The sequence below is a fragment of the Manis javanica genome, chromosome 3 (assembly GCF_040802235.1).
Source record: "Manis javanica isolate MJ-LG chromosome 3, MJ_LKY, whole genome shotgun sequence".
Lineage (NCBI taxonomy): Eukaryota > Metazoa > Chordata > Mammalia > Pholidota > Manidae > Manis > Manis javanica.
Genome location: NC_133158.1, coordinates 123,352,994 through 123,368,078, shown reverse-complemented (window position 1 = coordinate 123,368,078; position 15,085 = coordinate 123,352,994). Strand labels below are relative to the sequence as shown.

The window sequence follows — 15,085 nt, the reverse complement described above, 5'->3', positions numbered from 1 at the left end:
GTAGAAAACATAGTTTAGTGCTGTAAGAGGGCAAGGATTTTTTTTTAATATAAATTTTTCACATTCTTGAAAACATAGAATTCTGTATTGTTACCCACACCCCTTTATATCCTGCCATAATTCCCCTCCCTTCTTTCCCCCAGAGGCCCTAAAGATAACGGTCATGGAGGGTTCTTTGCCCTGGAGGCCATGAGAGAAAAAGAATCCTAAGGACCACAGAAGAACGCTTGGATGTGGCCGCCCCGAGGCCTAAGGAGCGTGAGGACCGCAGACCCCTCCCCAGCAGGTCCTGAGCCCATGGGCGGAGGCAGCAGGGAGCACACCCGGGGGCACGCGGCCCGCTTGGCCAATCCGCGTCACCGCCCTGCTCTGCTCTCTGATTGGTTTTAGCGATAACGCCCCCTCCGAATTCCTGGCTCGGATTGGCCTATCTCTTGGTTCTGACCTGGACGGCGGCCAGAAGCGGACAAGAGATTTCTACGGAGAGGAGGGATGAGTTGGGTGACATCTGAGACGCAGCGGCAGATCCGCAGGCAGCCAGGCTCCGCAGCTACGGCGGCGGCCTGGGTGGTGTCGGTGCTGCCGGGGGCGGCTGAGAGGTACCGGTGGAGAGCCTCCCGAGCCGCGGCTGCCCTAGGTAGCGGTGAGTGGAGGGGCGGTTGAGTTCCTGCTCGCGGGCGGGGGCGGGGCGGTTGGGCCAGCCTGCGCGGTGAGAGGTGCGGAGGGGCGCGGCTGGGAGGGAGGAGAGAGTGTTTCACCGGTGAGTCAGCGTTCAGGCCCACCTCCGAGAGGAAGTCCTCCTGTACCCAGCCCTTCGTTCTCTTCCCCCTCCCGGCGTCCGCCCTTCAGCCCGCCGTTTCTCAGTTTCTCCATTTCGGGAGTGGGGGAGAGTGGGGCTGGGCCTGCCCTCCTCCATGCGCCCCTCGCCATCGGGGCAAGAAGAGAATTGCCAGAATTAGCAATAAAAGCACTGGACGGTACTAAGTTTAAATTTCAGATAAATAAGTTCTAGTACAAAAATGTCCCCATATAAAGTAAATTTTAAGTTTAAACTATTACTTGTGTGTCTGAAACTTAACTGGGCGTCCTGTCAACCCTAGGTAAGAATAACATTTGGACAGCTCCTAACCACTTGCACTGTGCTTTCCCAGCATCCTCCACATAGGGAGCGTTCCTGTAATCCCTGTTCTGATGAAACCCAGAGGGCCTAGCCCAAGGTTATACAACTAGTAAGTGATGGGGCAGGGATGCCTGAAAAGCAAAAAACGCAGACTGAAGCAGCACATAGTTATTGATACTCCAGGGAGAACATTTGATATGTTCAGTAGAAATGTCTTTGTAAGTATTGCCATATTTTACCTAGGGCATTTTTTATATGGTATTTTGGGTAAAGGAGGGAAAATAATTAGCCTACTTGCTTAAGTAGTTGCCACACATGAGTATCTATCTAGAAGTGATAGACTTTTCTTTAATAGACTTTATATTTTAGGACAGTTTTTGTTTTGCAGAAAACTTGAGAAGATAATTCAGAAAGTTCCCATATACCTTGTACCCAGTTTCCCATATTATTAACATCTTACATTACTAAGGTACATTTGATAATATTAATTAACACCCTTGAATACATTATTATGAACTGAAGTCCAGAATTTATTCTAATTTCCTTAGTTTTTACCTAATGTCTTTTTTCTGTTGCAGGGCTCCACTCAGGATACCACATTACATTTACCTATCATGTCTTCTTAAGTTCTTCTTGGCTGTGACAGACTCTCAAATTTTCCTTGATTTTGATGACCCTGACAGTTTTGAGGAGTGTTGGTCAGATATTTATTAGGATTTCCTTGTACTGGAATCTGTCGGATGTTTTTCTCAAGATTAGACTGGGATTATGGGGGTTTTTTGAGAGGAAGACCACAGAGGTAAAGTGCCATTTTCATCTCATTGTATCTAGGGTTATCTCTGTTGTTGTTGACCTTGATCACCTGGCTGAGGTCATGTTTGTCAAATTTGTCCACATAAAGTTAGTCTTACACCCCACCCATTCCATACTGTAGTGTTGGAAGGAAGTTCAATACACAACCCACACTTAAATAAGACTTTTTTTTTAACTTTCCAAAGTGGATCAAGATGCTTGTTTTGGATGAAGCAGATAAAAGTGTTGAGCTAAGGGATTAAAGGTCAAATCCTTGGAATTTACCAGAAATTAAATGCAAGTATTGAAAAGTGCGCGATCTTTCTGTAGCTGGCGGGTTGGGTTAAATGTTACAGTATAGCTGTGAAGTGCTATATTGTCCTTTCCCCTGCTGAAAGCAATTGTTTCCTACAATCTCTGTCTAGCTTCATTCCATAGTAAGACAGGGACGCTTGGTCTCAAACATTATTTCTCTGTGTATTATTACGAAAACTGTTACGTCTATTTAATTGAGATGTCAACACAGTTGTCTTTTTTAGGGTGGTGTTGCTCTCTGCCTTAATGTCAGTTGATATGGTGGAAGTCATCAAAAAGTTCACGAGAGATGATTTCAAACTCTGGTGAAAAAGGAAGAATTGACCATTGAAAGGGTCAATATTTTGTAATAATTTTGGGAGAAGGTAATGTTTTTCTAATTGATATGTAAAAATTACAGCCAGGAGTTTTTTAACCTTCTAATTTAAGTTCTGTGCTAAAATTGCAGAAACTAGTATCATGTCATGGTGTTTGTAAAAAAGCTAGCAGAGTAAACACAAGAAGAAAAAGAAGTGTGCCAGAGAGTGGAAAAACTGAGATGCACCTCTAAGTCCAGGGTACTTTGTTCTAAGATTTGGTACAATAATATCTATATTTAAACAGAAGTAATAGAGTGAATAACTAGTCCCTTCCAATAGTAGGAACAAGAGTTAGAAATCAAACAGCTTTTTATATCAAATCTGATAGGAATTAACATTTTCCTCTCTGAGATAACTGAAGGGAAAGAAATTGTATGATCTTTGTGACATGAGAGCACAACCAGTGCACAGGCTGTTCTGTTTCAGAGCACAAGACATAGGGTAGAGTGGCTTCTAAGAAAATACATGCCAGAAATTTCAGTTTCTAGTGTGATAAGAGCAGCTTTCCCCTACTATGATTAACTAAGATACTGTTAATATCTTATTATTTTCTTAAACTAATTGCAGGGTCTGGTTACAATGCATCTGTGAAGTGCTGTGTTGTCTTTGTCTCCTGCTCAAAATAAAACTGTTACCTTTCTAGCCCTGTGTGCAATTGTACTGAGGCAGCCAGGGATGCATGGTCTCATCATACATACTTACCAGTGTAAACATTGACTTTACAAATGACTCTTAAAAGTAAGGCTTGTTAATATTTTGCAGGTGGTGACAGAAAAAGACATTATCATGAGGGCATTCAAAGGAATAAACTGCATTTTGATTATTACCAATTTATTGGTATTTCAATTCCTTATTTAGTTATAACATTTATCTACCAAAAGTTGATTTACAGGGCAGACTTTTAGTAGTCATTGTGAGCTCCAGCTCCAGTGGAATAAAAACCACACTCCACGATGAGCTATGTGATTTGTATGTAATTCATTACTATTTTGTGGCCTAGAAGAGTGTGATTTTTGAATCAGAATTTGAATATATACTGTCATATCTCAGGCTCGCGAGTTTTTACATGTAGCTAATATTTATGGTTAAAAACTATGAGCTGCCCACTACTTATGAAAACTGTATTCTTAGTTGAGTATTTGTCATCTTCATTGAATGCTTACTTTTATTCTGGTGAGATAAATTAATATATTGCTTTTCAAGTATGACTTTTATCAACCAGACAACTTTGAAAACCGGTAAATGAATCAGGAAAATAATCTTACCACCTAGTAACATGATAAGATGTATTTAAATTCTGCTTGAGAAGACTTCTGGTTGATCAGAACACAGTAAAGCAAATGTGAATGTAGCTGAGGTTTTGGATTTTATACAGTTGATATTCAAAGGAAAAATCAATAATGCTGTTCAATCTAGTTGTCTTGGCCTAAACATGAGTTGTTGTAGTCATGTTGCTCATATGTCATGTTTGTTTGGTGATTCCTTTATCATTGGGATTTTGTCAGTATTTTCTGGTAGCAGTTTATACTGACCCTACTTTAGGAATAGTGGCTTGATCACTAAATAAGTTGAATTATGTCTTGCTACTAATGTAAAAATAACTTTGTTAAAAAATATGTACTAGCTGATTAGAATAGATGACAAGATAGTGCTCAAAAATAGCACTGACCTGATTTAGGACATAGTTTTATGAGTGAAACAGCATGTCGTTCAGATGAAGAGTGAGTCAGTATTTCCATATTTGTTTTTCCTCTTGTCCTTGTTATTTGATATTTAAAATTGCTCCAGCCAAGACATTTTTGATTGGTTGTATTATCTATTTTGGTAGAGAGCTGTGGTGGTAAATATCCTCAGTCATTTGTGGTACAGTATATGAGGTGAGCTGAGCAGAAAGCTGTGATAAATATGGGTTACCGTAACAATTTTTGGAGGTTTTCCTTCACTACTGGAAAAAGTTTTAAGTCTTGGACAAAGTCTAATACAACTTTCTGCAGAGATGGAAATGTTCTATGTCTACACTGCACAACGCAGTAGTGACAGCCACATATTGCTATTGAAATATGGTTTATGCAACTTAGGAACTGTGTTTTCTATTGTGTTTAATTTTAATTTTAATAACTACATGTGATGGGCTACTGTATTGGACAGCATAGTCCTAAACAGTGTTAACATTCCAGAGTTTATATTTGCAATTTATAATTCCAAAAGTGTTTCAAAATGGATTATGTAACTGTAAGTCTGGGGAGAGGAAATCCCAGGGCAAAATACCTCTAAAAACTGAAATCAGTCAAAGGGAGAAATAAAATTTAAAACCCATTTATTGCTTACAAACTGCAGTCCAGGGCCGTCTCTTTCCTCTGCTTCTGAAGCAAGCAAGCAAGCCAGCCCCTCCCATTAAACTCTCAGTTCATACACGCCCTCAGTTGCCCAGGTAATTACCCACTGATACAGAGATGAAGTTCTCTCCACCCCTGAGAATATGAAAATGCACTAAAGCCACGTGAGATATTCTGGAAATGTTACAATTTTACCTACAATAACTGTTCTTCAGTAACTGTTCTTTTTGTTTTATCCCTGGTGTTTATATCTGTCCCAGGCTGACACCTCCTTTTGGCTGACCCTTTTTGATATGGACCTTAATTCACTACCACAAACAATACTGTCATCTGCTTTGTAAATAATGCTTACAATGCCTGATAGAATCTTATTTTACAGCCAGACAAAATTCTTTTGCACTAACTACAAAAAAACCTTTTCTTTTTTTTCTAGATATTATGGTTAGCATGTAATGCTTGAAATAGAAGCATTCTGTGTATAATCATGGCAAACAAGTAGCTCATATTATTAGTAGTTTATGTAGTATTGATAAGTAATATTCTGATAAATATAATTTTTCTTTTGTTTATAAATGGCACAGGGAATCAATTTGGGAGGAAAGCTGTGGCCTTAAACATTGAAGGAGATGAGAGGATTCTTTGTGACACCAAGACCTGCAAACTACAGCTGTGACACTGAGGCCTTCTACAAACTGCAATGGAGGAAATGCCAGTGAATGTGGCTGACCTTATTTAATTCCTGGGATGAGATAGTTTTGAATGCAGTGCTCACTGTTGCTTGAATAGGCAACAAAAAGTGCATCGTGCTTCCTTCTTTGGGAATATTAGAAGCTTGTCTCAATGCTCATAACAGATCAGAAATAAAGATTTTGATAGTGAAGTGACTTTAGCTGTGAGCTATTGTGAGGAAAATAAATCATTGGCTTTATCCTCTTTAGACTTTGAATGTTGGGGTTTGGCTATGAAAGATGGGGTTGTAAAAATCTTACTTAGAAATTTATTTCCTAGTTCTGTAAAAATGGATATACTGAGTGTTCTCTTATCATTTAATGATATACTTGTGGACTGAAAGATATGTACTGTATAAATGCAGCCAGTTATATTAAACTAGTGTATCTGCTTTTATTGTGCTAGCCATTAGACTGAATAGAACAAACTTTAAGATGATTTTTTTAAAGAAGATATTCGAATTCATTTTCTTTGGTGTTGTGTTTTTATTCAGTAAAGCATTTTATTAGTGGTAATTGTGAACTGGAGCCTTTTGCTAAGCACCAGCCACAGTCATATCCTAGGGTTAAATACCAGAAAAATTGCCATATTTTATGTTGAATGTTTAATAAATTACAATAAAGTATATTTTTCTTTTAAAGTTGGTCCTTATTCCTTAAAGAATTGTACTTTTTGCCATAACTGCATATTTTTCCAAGGAAGAAAATAAAATAGCACTCTATAGTAAATATTCTAGTTAGAAAATTGCACACAAAGGATACAACCAATGTGGCTTTTCATAAAAAGCTTTCATAGTCCCAGTTTGCTGCTGCTTGGCAGTGGCACAAAGACTGCCAGTTGCAGGAGTTTATTGGCACCATCTGCTGAGCATTCTCTGCCTCTGAAAAAAGGAAGCATTAGAATGTAGGATTTCTCCCTTTTCTCATATGGTAAACATTTCCTGGTATATACAAAGTAGCTACTTAACAGGAAGGTTTCCTAAAATTAACTGATCAGTAAAGTTTTTGTTCCATAACAATAATCTGTAGGTGCTATAATACGTCTTTTTACAGGAAGGTTGACATTGAGTATGATCCTTGTTTTTTCCTACTCACAAATTATCAATCTTTGTTGACCAGTTTGTAATTTGTCAAAAGAACCACACTGACAGGCAGTGAATATTCCACCAGTTGTTTTAACTGGTGTCACATAGAAAACATGGTGGAGAGATTCTCCAGGCTGAAGTCTGACATTGGGTTGCCAGCATGGTTGGGTGAGGGCCCAGTTCCTGGTCAAAGACTTCCTGTATTCTCACTTGGTGGAAGGGGAAGGCAACTCTCTTGGGCCTCTTAAGAGTACTAATCCCATTCAGGAGGACTCTACCCTTATGACCTAAACACCTCTAAGGCCACCACCTACCAATACCATCACACTGGCATTGGGATTTCAACAGAGGAATTTAAGGGGGACAAACATTCAAACCATAGCAACGATCAATCCCAAATTCTTTTTTTGTCTATTGTGTAGAATGTACTGTTTTGGTTATTAAATTCCTTAATCCAATTGTATGTGTCCTATCTGTCATTAAAATAATACAGTCATTTAACCTTTTACAGTAATGTCTATGTCATGCTGGCTTTGATATGGCCATTGTTTTCATTTTCACTATCTGAATTCTTAGGAAATATTGTCACAATATTCATAGCCCTATCTCCACACGAATCACAATAGTCAATCCATAGGCCAAGACAAAGATAGACTATTAACATTGACACTTAGAACACACTTAGGTTGTACACTTCAGTTGCATCCCTTAGTGCAAATAGTGCACATATGGACAATCAATTATTGTGAAGCAAATAATGATTGCCAACATCAGTAACAGCAATTCTGGGAGACAGATAATTTATGTAATATCCATTTGACACTAAAACTATATTGCTTTCAATATATTTGGGGGGGCTACATGTGGATTTATGCTTTTCCCCAACCTTCAGCACTTATTACCTCAAACTGGGACTTTCCGTGTACTGGGGCAGGGGCTTCCTGGGATACAAGGCATTCAGTAATAACAGTCCTGGGCAAATAGGAACAGCTAGTCACCTCCCTCGGTTCAATGTCATTAGGAAGTTTAAAAACCAAAACCTCACATCCCCACAGCTCATTTAGCCACTGTTTACACCAATCATAGTGAACCCCCATGACAGTACTGATGTGATAAGGGGAAGATCAGGAAAGGTGAACTACTCTTGTTCACGGCACCCAACTTCTTCTTTATAACAAAAGAACACCAAACTCCTCCAAAGTAAACATAGTCAATAGGTGGCCTCCCCACACACCAGCAAGAGCACCTCCATGATCTAAATTCATCCCAACTAAATGTTCACCCCCAGCTCTGGCTTTGCTGCTGGAGCCACACATAGGCAACCGGCGCCCACTCTCCTGGTTGGCACAGAGTCAAGGCTTCTCTGAGGCACATCTCGTTCCTGTATTCAAAGTGCCACGATCTGGAGAGGGAAAATGCTGGGTCTTATACCGAGTGACCCCCGTAATGCACCAGGAAAGGGAGCGGGAAAGAGCACCAGAGGAGCGGGACAAAGAACTGCTGTGGGGGAAATAAGCAAGTAGCTGGAATGTAACTTGGGTTTGTCTGTGTTTTGACTGGAGATAGATTTATATCCTCTTTTTTATAAGGGGGAAATGGCCAGGAGGAATAAGTAAAGGAGTATTGGGAAGAGGTGGCAGACCCCAACCCAAGGCTGGGAGCTGTGCTTCACAATTACTCAAAAAATAATCTTCACAAGAGAATTCTTTAACCTTTTCTGGACAAAACTGGTTCACCATCAGTCCCACTCATTCATTCTATCTCACCCCTGCTAATAACTCATTTTTTGATGAGTTTACTTTTGTGATCCTAAAATATATGCAAAACCAACTACATTTGTTGAAATTGTAACCAAGATGACAAGGCCTGCGTTTTAATTTACATTAAACTACCACAGTTTCCAGTATTTCAATTCATCCTCTAAGTAAGTACTCTCTATGTAAGTACTTATACTAGGTACAATGGAAAATAATGAAGTAATAGTGTCTTCATCCTCAAAGATTGGGGTCAATCAGTTGGAGTCAAGGCTAAATTGCAGAAAAAAAGTCACATCCACAGTAAGGGACAGACGACAAGTCAGTCAATCTTAACTTGGGTGATACCAAAGGCAGGTCCAAGAGGGGTGTCCCCAGGAGCAGAGATCGTGATGGCTGGATAAGACACAGGATTTCAGAAGAGTCTGAGGATCAACAGGATTTAGGTGGTTGCAGAAGGAGGAGCAACCTTTGTTTGAGGTGTGAAAGATAAGGTGAGACATTAGCTACGGGCAGAAACAGACTTTGTTGAGTAACTGCTGACTGTGGGGAAAGGGCTGAGCTCCATTCAGGTTTGTGTAGAGCTGACTGGGTGCTTTAAAGGGAGAATGAGTGGCAGGGAGGGGCAGCAAGCCAGGCTCAAGTGGAGTCAGGGGAGGGAGAGTTTACAAAGGGAGGGTCAGTAATGGGAGGACAGCTGTGTCTGCTACCTGGCAATCACAGTTAGGATTCCATCCTCTAAGAGACTGGGAGACAGGGCCCTCTCCTTCCTGATGACTGCACTTCAAAAGAATGGATTTCCGGTTCTTGTCTCCTTAGTTGTAGGGGAGACAAACATATACATCTCAAAAAACAGAGGAAGGATTTACAATCATAAGCCCTTTATTATATATGCTCTAAGAAAGGGAGGTGGAGGCCTATCTTCAGGTGTTGATAGAACAAAAACAAATTCCTTGACCTTTTCCAGACAGAAGCTCAAAAGGGAGCTGGGTTAGCCAGAAATGCAGCCTTAGGCTTCCAGCCGCTATGCTCTGCTTGGTCAAGCCTCAGTGCAAGGGTTTGGACGGAGTCTTTCTGTGCTGAGAGCCCTTTGCCATTATCACAAGCAAGGCAGGAGAATGGCAGTATGTCTTGTATTTGAGAAGCAGGCATGTATTTGGAAGCAGGGAGATTGGGACCTGCTTATGGAGAGCATTGGAAGTAAGGCAGGGGACTCTGTGAGTGCCAAGGCTAGCAAGAAGTCACAGAAGTTTCTGTTTTTGTTTTAATGATAACTCTATGTCCATATGTATTAAGCTTTAGGCAAAAAGGATGAGTCTGGAAATGGTACACAGGCAGAATGCAGGATGGCTGTGTTAGGAAGAAAGACAGAAGTAAGCAGGATGAAAAGGAGAAAGGGTTCCCCAAAGATGACTCAGGGAGTTGATCAGATAGAACCAGAGAGCCAAAAATGACTCAGAGAATTAATCAGATGAAGCCACAGGGCCAAGAGTGACCCAGAAAATGTCCAGGGTCTCCCCAGACTAGAAACATCAGAGGCACAGGCACAGCACAGCTCCTGTCCCCATTTCACCAATCAGAACCAGCCTAGAGAGCTGACAGCTGTCAATCAAGCCCTCTCGGTCCTGGTAAAACCACATAAAAGAAGCCTCAGAATGAGCATCCACTCCTGCCTGTCTTACCTTAGGCAGGGCCACTCTGCTACTCTATGCAGAGTGTATTAAAACTTACTTTGCTTTCTTGACTTTGGTTTTTTTCTCACTATATCTGACTTCCCTGTGATACTGAGCTGAGTCCTGTCCTTCCTACCATATTTTGGTGCTGTGACTCAGATAAAGCAGTGGTAAGTCACTCTTACTTTCATTTTCTGTTGGACAGCCATTCTGGCCAAAAGCGGGCATGGATCGGCCACACTAAAATGACACTAGGGCAGGCCGTCACTAGAAGACTCACTCCTGTGACAGGATAAGGTGGTTGAAGATCAGGCCAGAGCATTAGGCTCCCCACCACCCACAAGACAACGTCTATGCAACCAAGCACACAGTAAATCACACCCAAGTCCAACCCCTGGCCATCTCCCAAATAGTTTTTTTGCTGCCTGACACTATCTCCTTTCCAGTTTCCGTTTGCTTGAGCCACCTTCTGGCTCCCACAAAGACCAGCCAGCCTTGATTTTCACTGTCTCCAGCTCTTAGGATCATCTCAGATCATGGTAAGCCCCCTTTAACCCTTCACTAGGAAGACACAAGGCTAGTACTTCATATCCCACCTGGAGACATCTGAGGCAGGATGCGTTAAAGTCCTGGGCATCCAGCTGTGCCAGGAACTCTGGAGTAGAGCCTAGGACACTGGGCTCTCTAACGCATTCCACAGGATTGGTCTTTCAGTCCTCCATCCTGTTGCTGGAGACATCCGAAACAGGAATAGATTTACAGGTCTGGGAACACTGAGAACTCTGTGATAGATCCTGGGACGCTAGGCTCTCTAATCCACTGGTGTTTGGTAAGGTGTACAGGGAGGATAGGTTTACAGTTAGAGTTAGGGTCTGGCTATGATGTGAGGGTGAGGGCGAGATTGAACTTCAGATTTACGGTGAAGCATGGGTGACATCGATGGTGATGGTGAAGGGTCAGATGCAGGGGCCAGGGGTAGGGTTAGGGTTAGGTGTTCATTAAGGTGCACTGGGAGGATAGTATTATGGTTAGAGTTAGGATGCACCTCTGATGTGACGCCAAGGGCGAGATAGAGCTTCAGGGATATGGTGAGGCATGGGTGACATCGATGCTGATGGTGAGGGGGTCAGGCCAGGGGCCAGAGCTAGGGTTAGGCTAATGTATGTTCAGTAAGGTGTATGGGAAAGATAGGTTTATGGTTAGAGTTAGCGTCCAGCTCTGATGTGAGGGAGAGGGCATGATTGAACTTCAGGGTTACGGTGAAGGATGGGTGAGGTCAATGGTGACGGTGAGGGGTCAGGTCCAGAGGCCAGGGTAGAGTTATTGTTACATTTTTGGTAAGGTGTACGGGGAGGACAGGGTTATGCTTAGAGTTAGGGTCCAGCTGTGATGTAAGTGTGAGGGCAAGTTTGAGGTTCAGGGTTACAGTTAGGCAGGGGTGACATCAATGCTGATGGTAAGGGCTAAGGCGCTAAGCCTAGGCTTAGGGTTAGATGTTCAGTAAGGTGTACTGGGAGGATAGGGGTACAGTTAGAGTTAGGGTCCGGCTGTGATTGGAGGGTGAGCAAGACTGAGCTTCAGTGTTACAGTGACGCAAGGGGTCACGTTGATGCTGACAGTGTGGGGTCATATCCCGGGGCCAGAGCTAGGATTAGGGTTACATCATCAGTAAGTGTACCAGGAAGACACCTAACCTTTTCATTAGCCTGGCCTAGAGTTACGATCCAGTTCTAATGTGAGGGCGAGGGTGAGATTAAGCTTCAGGGTTATGGTGAAACGTGGGTGACATCAATGGTGTTGGTGAGGGGCCAGGTCCAGAGGCCAGGGTTGGGTTATGGTTTGGTAAGTTGTATAGGGAGGAGTGGGTTACATTTAGAGTTAGGGTCTGGCTCTGATGTGAGGACAAGGGTGATATAGAGCTTCAGGTTTACAGTGAGGCATGGGTTATTTCGATGGTGACATTGAAGGGTCAGGACCAGGGTCTAGGGCAAGGGTAATGGTTAGGTGTTCGTTGAGTTGTACAGGGAGGATAGGGTAACAGTTAGAGTTATTAGAGTCTGGCTCTGTTGTGAGGGCGAGGTTGAGATTGCACTTCAGGGTTGTGGTGAGGCATGGGTGACGTCAATGATGACAGTGAGAAGTCAGGTCTGGGGCCAGGGCTAGGGTTAGGTTTAGGTGTTCACAAAGGTGTATGGGGAGGATTGGATTATGGTTACAGTTAGGTTCTGCTTCAGATGTGATGGCAAGGACTATTTAGAGCTTCAGAATTGCGGTGAGGGGTGGGTGACATTGATGGTGATGGTGAAGGGTCAGGAAGAGAGGCCAGGGCAAAGGTTAGTGTTAGGTGTTCAGTGAGGTGTACTAGGAGGATAGGGTTACAGTTTCCTACTCTGATGTGAGAGTGAGGGTGAGGGTGAGATTGAGCTTCAGTATTACAGTGTGGCATGTGTGACGTCATGCTGATGGTGAGGTCTCAGGTCCAGGGATCAGGGCTAGGTTAGGGTTATAGGTTTGAAAATGGTACAGGGAAGATGTGAGGGTTAGAGTTAGGGTCCAGCACTGAAGTGAGGGCAAGGGAGAGTTTGAACAGGTTTACCGTGAAGCGCTGGTGACGTCGATGATGACAGTGAGGAAACAGGTCCAGGGTCCAGTGCTAGGGTTAGGGTTATGTGTTTGGTGAAGTGCATGGGGAAGATAGCATTATGATTAGAGTTAGGGTGCAGTGTGATGTGAGGGCAAGGGCGAGATTGAGGTTCAGGGTTACCATTAGGTGTGGCTGACATCAATGCTAATGGTGAGGTGTTAGGTCGAGGAGCCCAGGCTAAGGTTAGGGTTAGGTTTTCAGTAAGGTATACTGGGAGGATACGTTTACGGTTAGAGTTAGGGTCTGGATATGATGTGACATGGAGAGCTACATTGAGCTTCAGGGTTACAGTGAGGCATGGGTGATGTGGAATGTAATGGTGAGGGGTCAAGTCCAGGGGCCAGTGCTAGGTTTAGGGTAAGGTGATCGGTTGGATGTATGGGGAGGAATGGGTTATGGTAAGAGTTAGGGTCAGGTTCTGATATGAGAGCAAGGGTGAGATTGACGTTCAGTTTCACAGTGAGGCGCAGGGGCCATCAATGGTATCGGTAATGGTTTAAGCCTAGGCCAGGCTAATGAAAAGGTTAGGTGTTCAGTAAGGTGTACTGGGAGGATAGGTTTACATTTCTATTTAGGGTCTGCCTCTGAGGTGAGTGCGAGGGCAAGATTGAGGTTCAGGTTTATGGTGAGGCATGGGGGACGTTGATGGTGATAGTGAGGGGTCAGGCCAAGGGCCAGGGCTAGGGTTAGGGTTAAGTGTTCCGTAAGTGTACTGGGAGGATAGTGTTACAGTTAGAATTAGGTCGATATTGATGGTAAGGGTTCAGGCCAGGTGCCAGGGCTAGGGTTAAGGGGAGGTGTTCAGTAACGTGTAATGGGTGGAAAGGGTTATGGTTACAGTTAAGTTTTGGCTCTGATGTGAGGGCAAAGGACCCTAAATCTAACATACACCTATCCTCCCCGTATACTTTACTGAACACCTAAAGCTTAACCTAACCCTGGCCCATGGATCTAACTCCTCACCATTACCTTTGACATTACCCATGCTTCACTGTAACCCTGAAGTTCAATCTCGCCCTCGCCCTCACATCAGTGCTGGATACTAACTATAACCATTACCCTATCCTCCCCATACAACTTACTGAACACCTAACCCAAAACCTAGCCTTGGACACTTGACCTGATCACTCACCATCGCCATCAACATCACCCACACCTAACATCAACCCTGAAGCGCAATCTCGAACTTGCCCTCACATCAGGGCCAGACCGCAACTCTAACTGCAATCTGACTCTCCACATACACCTTACAGTTCATGTAACCATAACACTAGCCCTGACCTGTGGCCTGACAGATCACTGTCACCATCGATGTCCCCCATGGCTCACTGTAAACCTGAACCTCAATCTCCCACTTGCCCTCACATTAGGGCCAGACCCTGAGACTAACCAAAACCCTATCCTCCCCAGACAGCTTACCAAAACATCTAATCCTAACCATAACCATGGCCCCAGGGCCTGACATTTCAACAGGCATCTTCGACGTCACACACGCCTCACTGTAACTGTGAAGCTCTATCTCAGCCTCGCCCTCACATCCGAGCTGGACACAAACTGTAACTGTAACCCTATCCTACCCATACAACCTTCCAAACACTTAAACTAACCCTAGTCATGGCCCATTGAGCTGACCCCTCACTGTCACATAGACATCACCCATGCATCACATTAATACTGAAGTGCAATCTTGTCATCCCCCTCAACTCAGAGACAGACCCTTACTCTAACCAGATGCCTATGCTTCCCACACACCTTAATGTACACCTAACCCTAAACCTAGGCCTGGCCCCTGGAACTGACCCCTCATCAGCAGCATCAACATCCCCCACACTTCACCATACCCCTGAAGCTCAATCTCACCCATGGCCTCACGTCAGAGCCAGATCCTAAATCTAACCATAATGATGTCCTCCCCTTAAACCTTAATGAACACCTAATCATAACACAATCCCTGGCCCTTGGACTTGACACCTCACTGTCACCTTTGACATCACCCACGCTTCACCATAAACCTACTATTCAATCTGCCCTCGTCCTCACATCAGAGCTGAACCCTAACTCTAACCGTAAACCTATCTGCCCCATATATCTTACTGAACACCTAACTCTTAACCTAGTCCTGGCCACTGGACTGAACTCTCACCATCAACATTGATGTCCACCACGCTTCACCATAAACATGAACCTCAAGTTAGCCTACGCCCTCATAACAGAACAAGATCCTAATTCTAACTGTAACTCTATCCTCCCCTTATACCTTTCCAAACCACCTACCGCTG

The 15,085-nt window shown here is 43.3% G+C and overlaps 1 long non-coding RNA gene and 1 other non-coding gene across 2 annotated transcripts; both read left to right on the top strand.

Moving 5' to 3' along the window:
• Positions 1 to 445: 445 nt before the first annotated feature.
• On the top strand, positions 446 to 6,291 carry LOC118969385 (uncharacterized). The gene is made up of 4 exons (XR_005057323.2): positions 446 to 643; positions 1,699 to 1,919; positions 2,452 to 2,592; positions 5,504 to 6,291. It is a non-coding gene; the product is annotated as an uncharacterized lncRNA (long non-coding RNA).
• LOC118969462 (small nucleolar RNA SNORA81) lies at positions 2,642 to 2,815 on the top strand. Its single transcript, XR_005057386.1, has one exon. It is a non-coding gene; the product is annotated as a small nucleolar RNA SNORA81 (small nucleolar RNA).
• Positions 6,292 to 15,085: the final 8,794 nt, after the last annotated feature.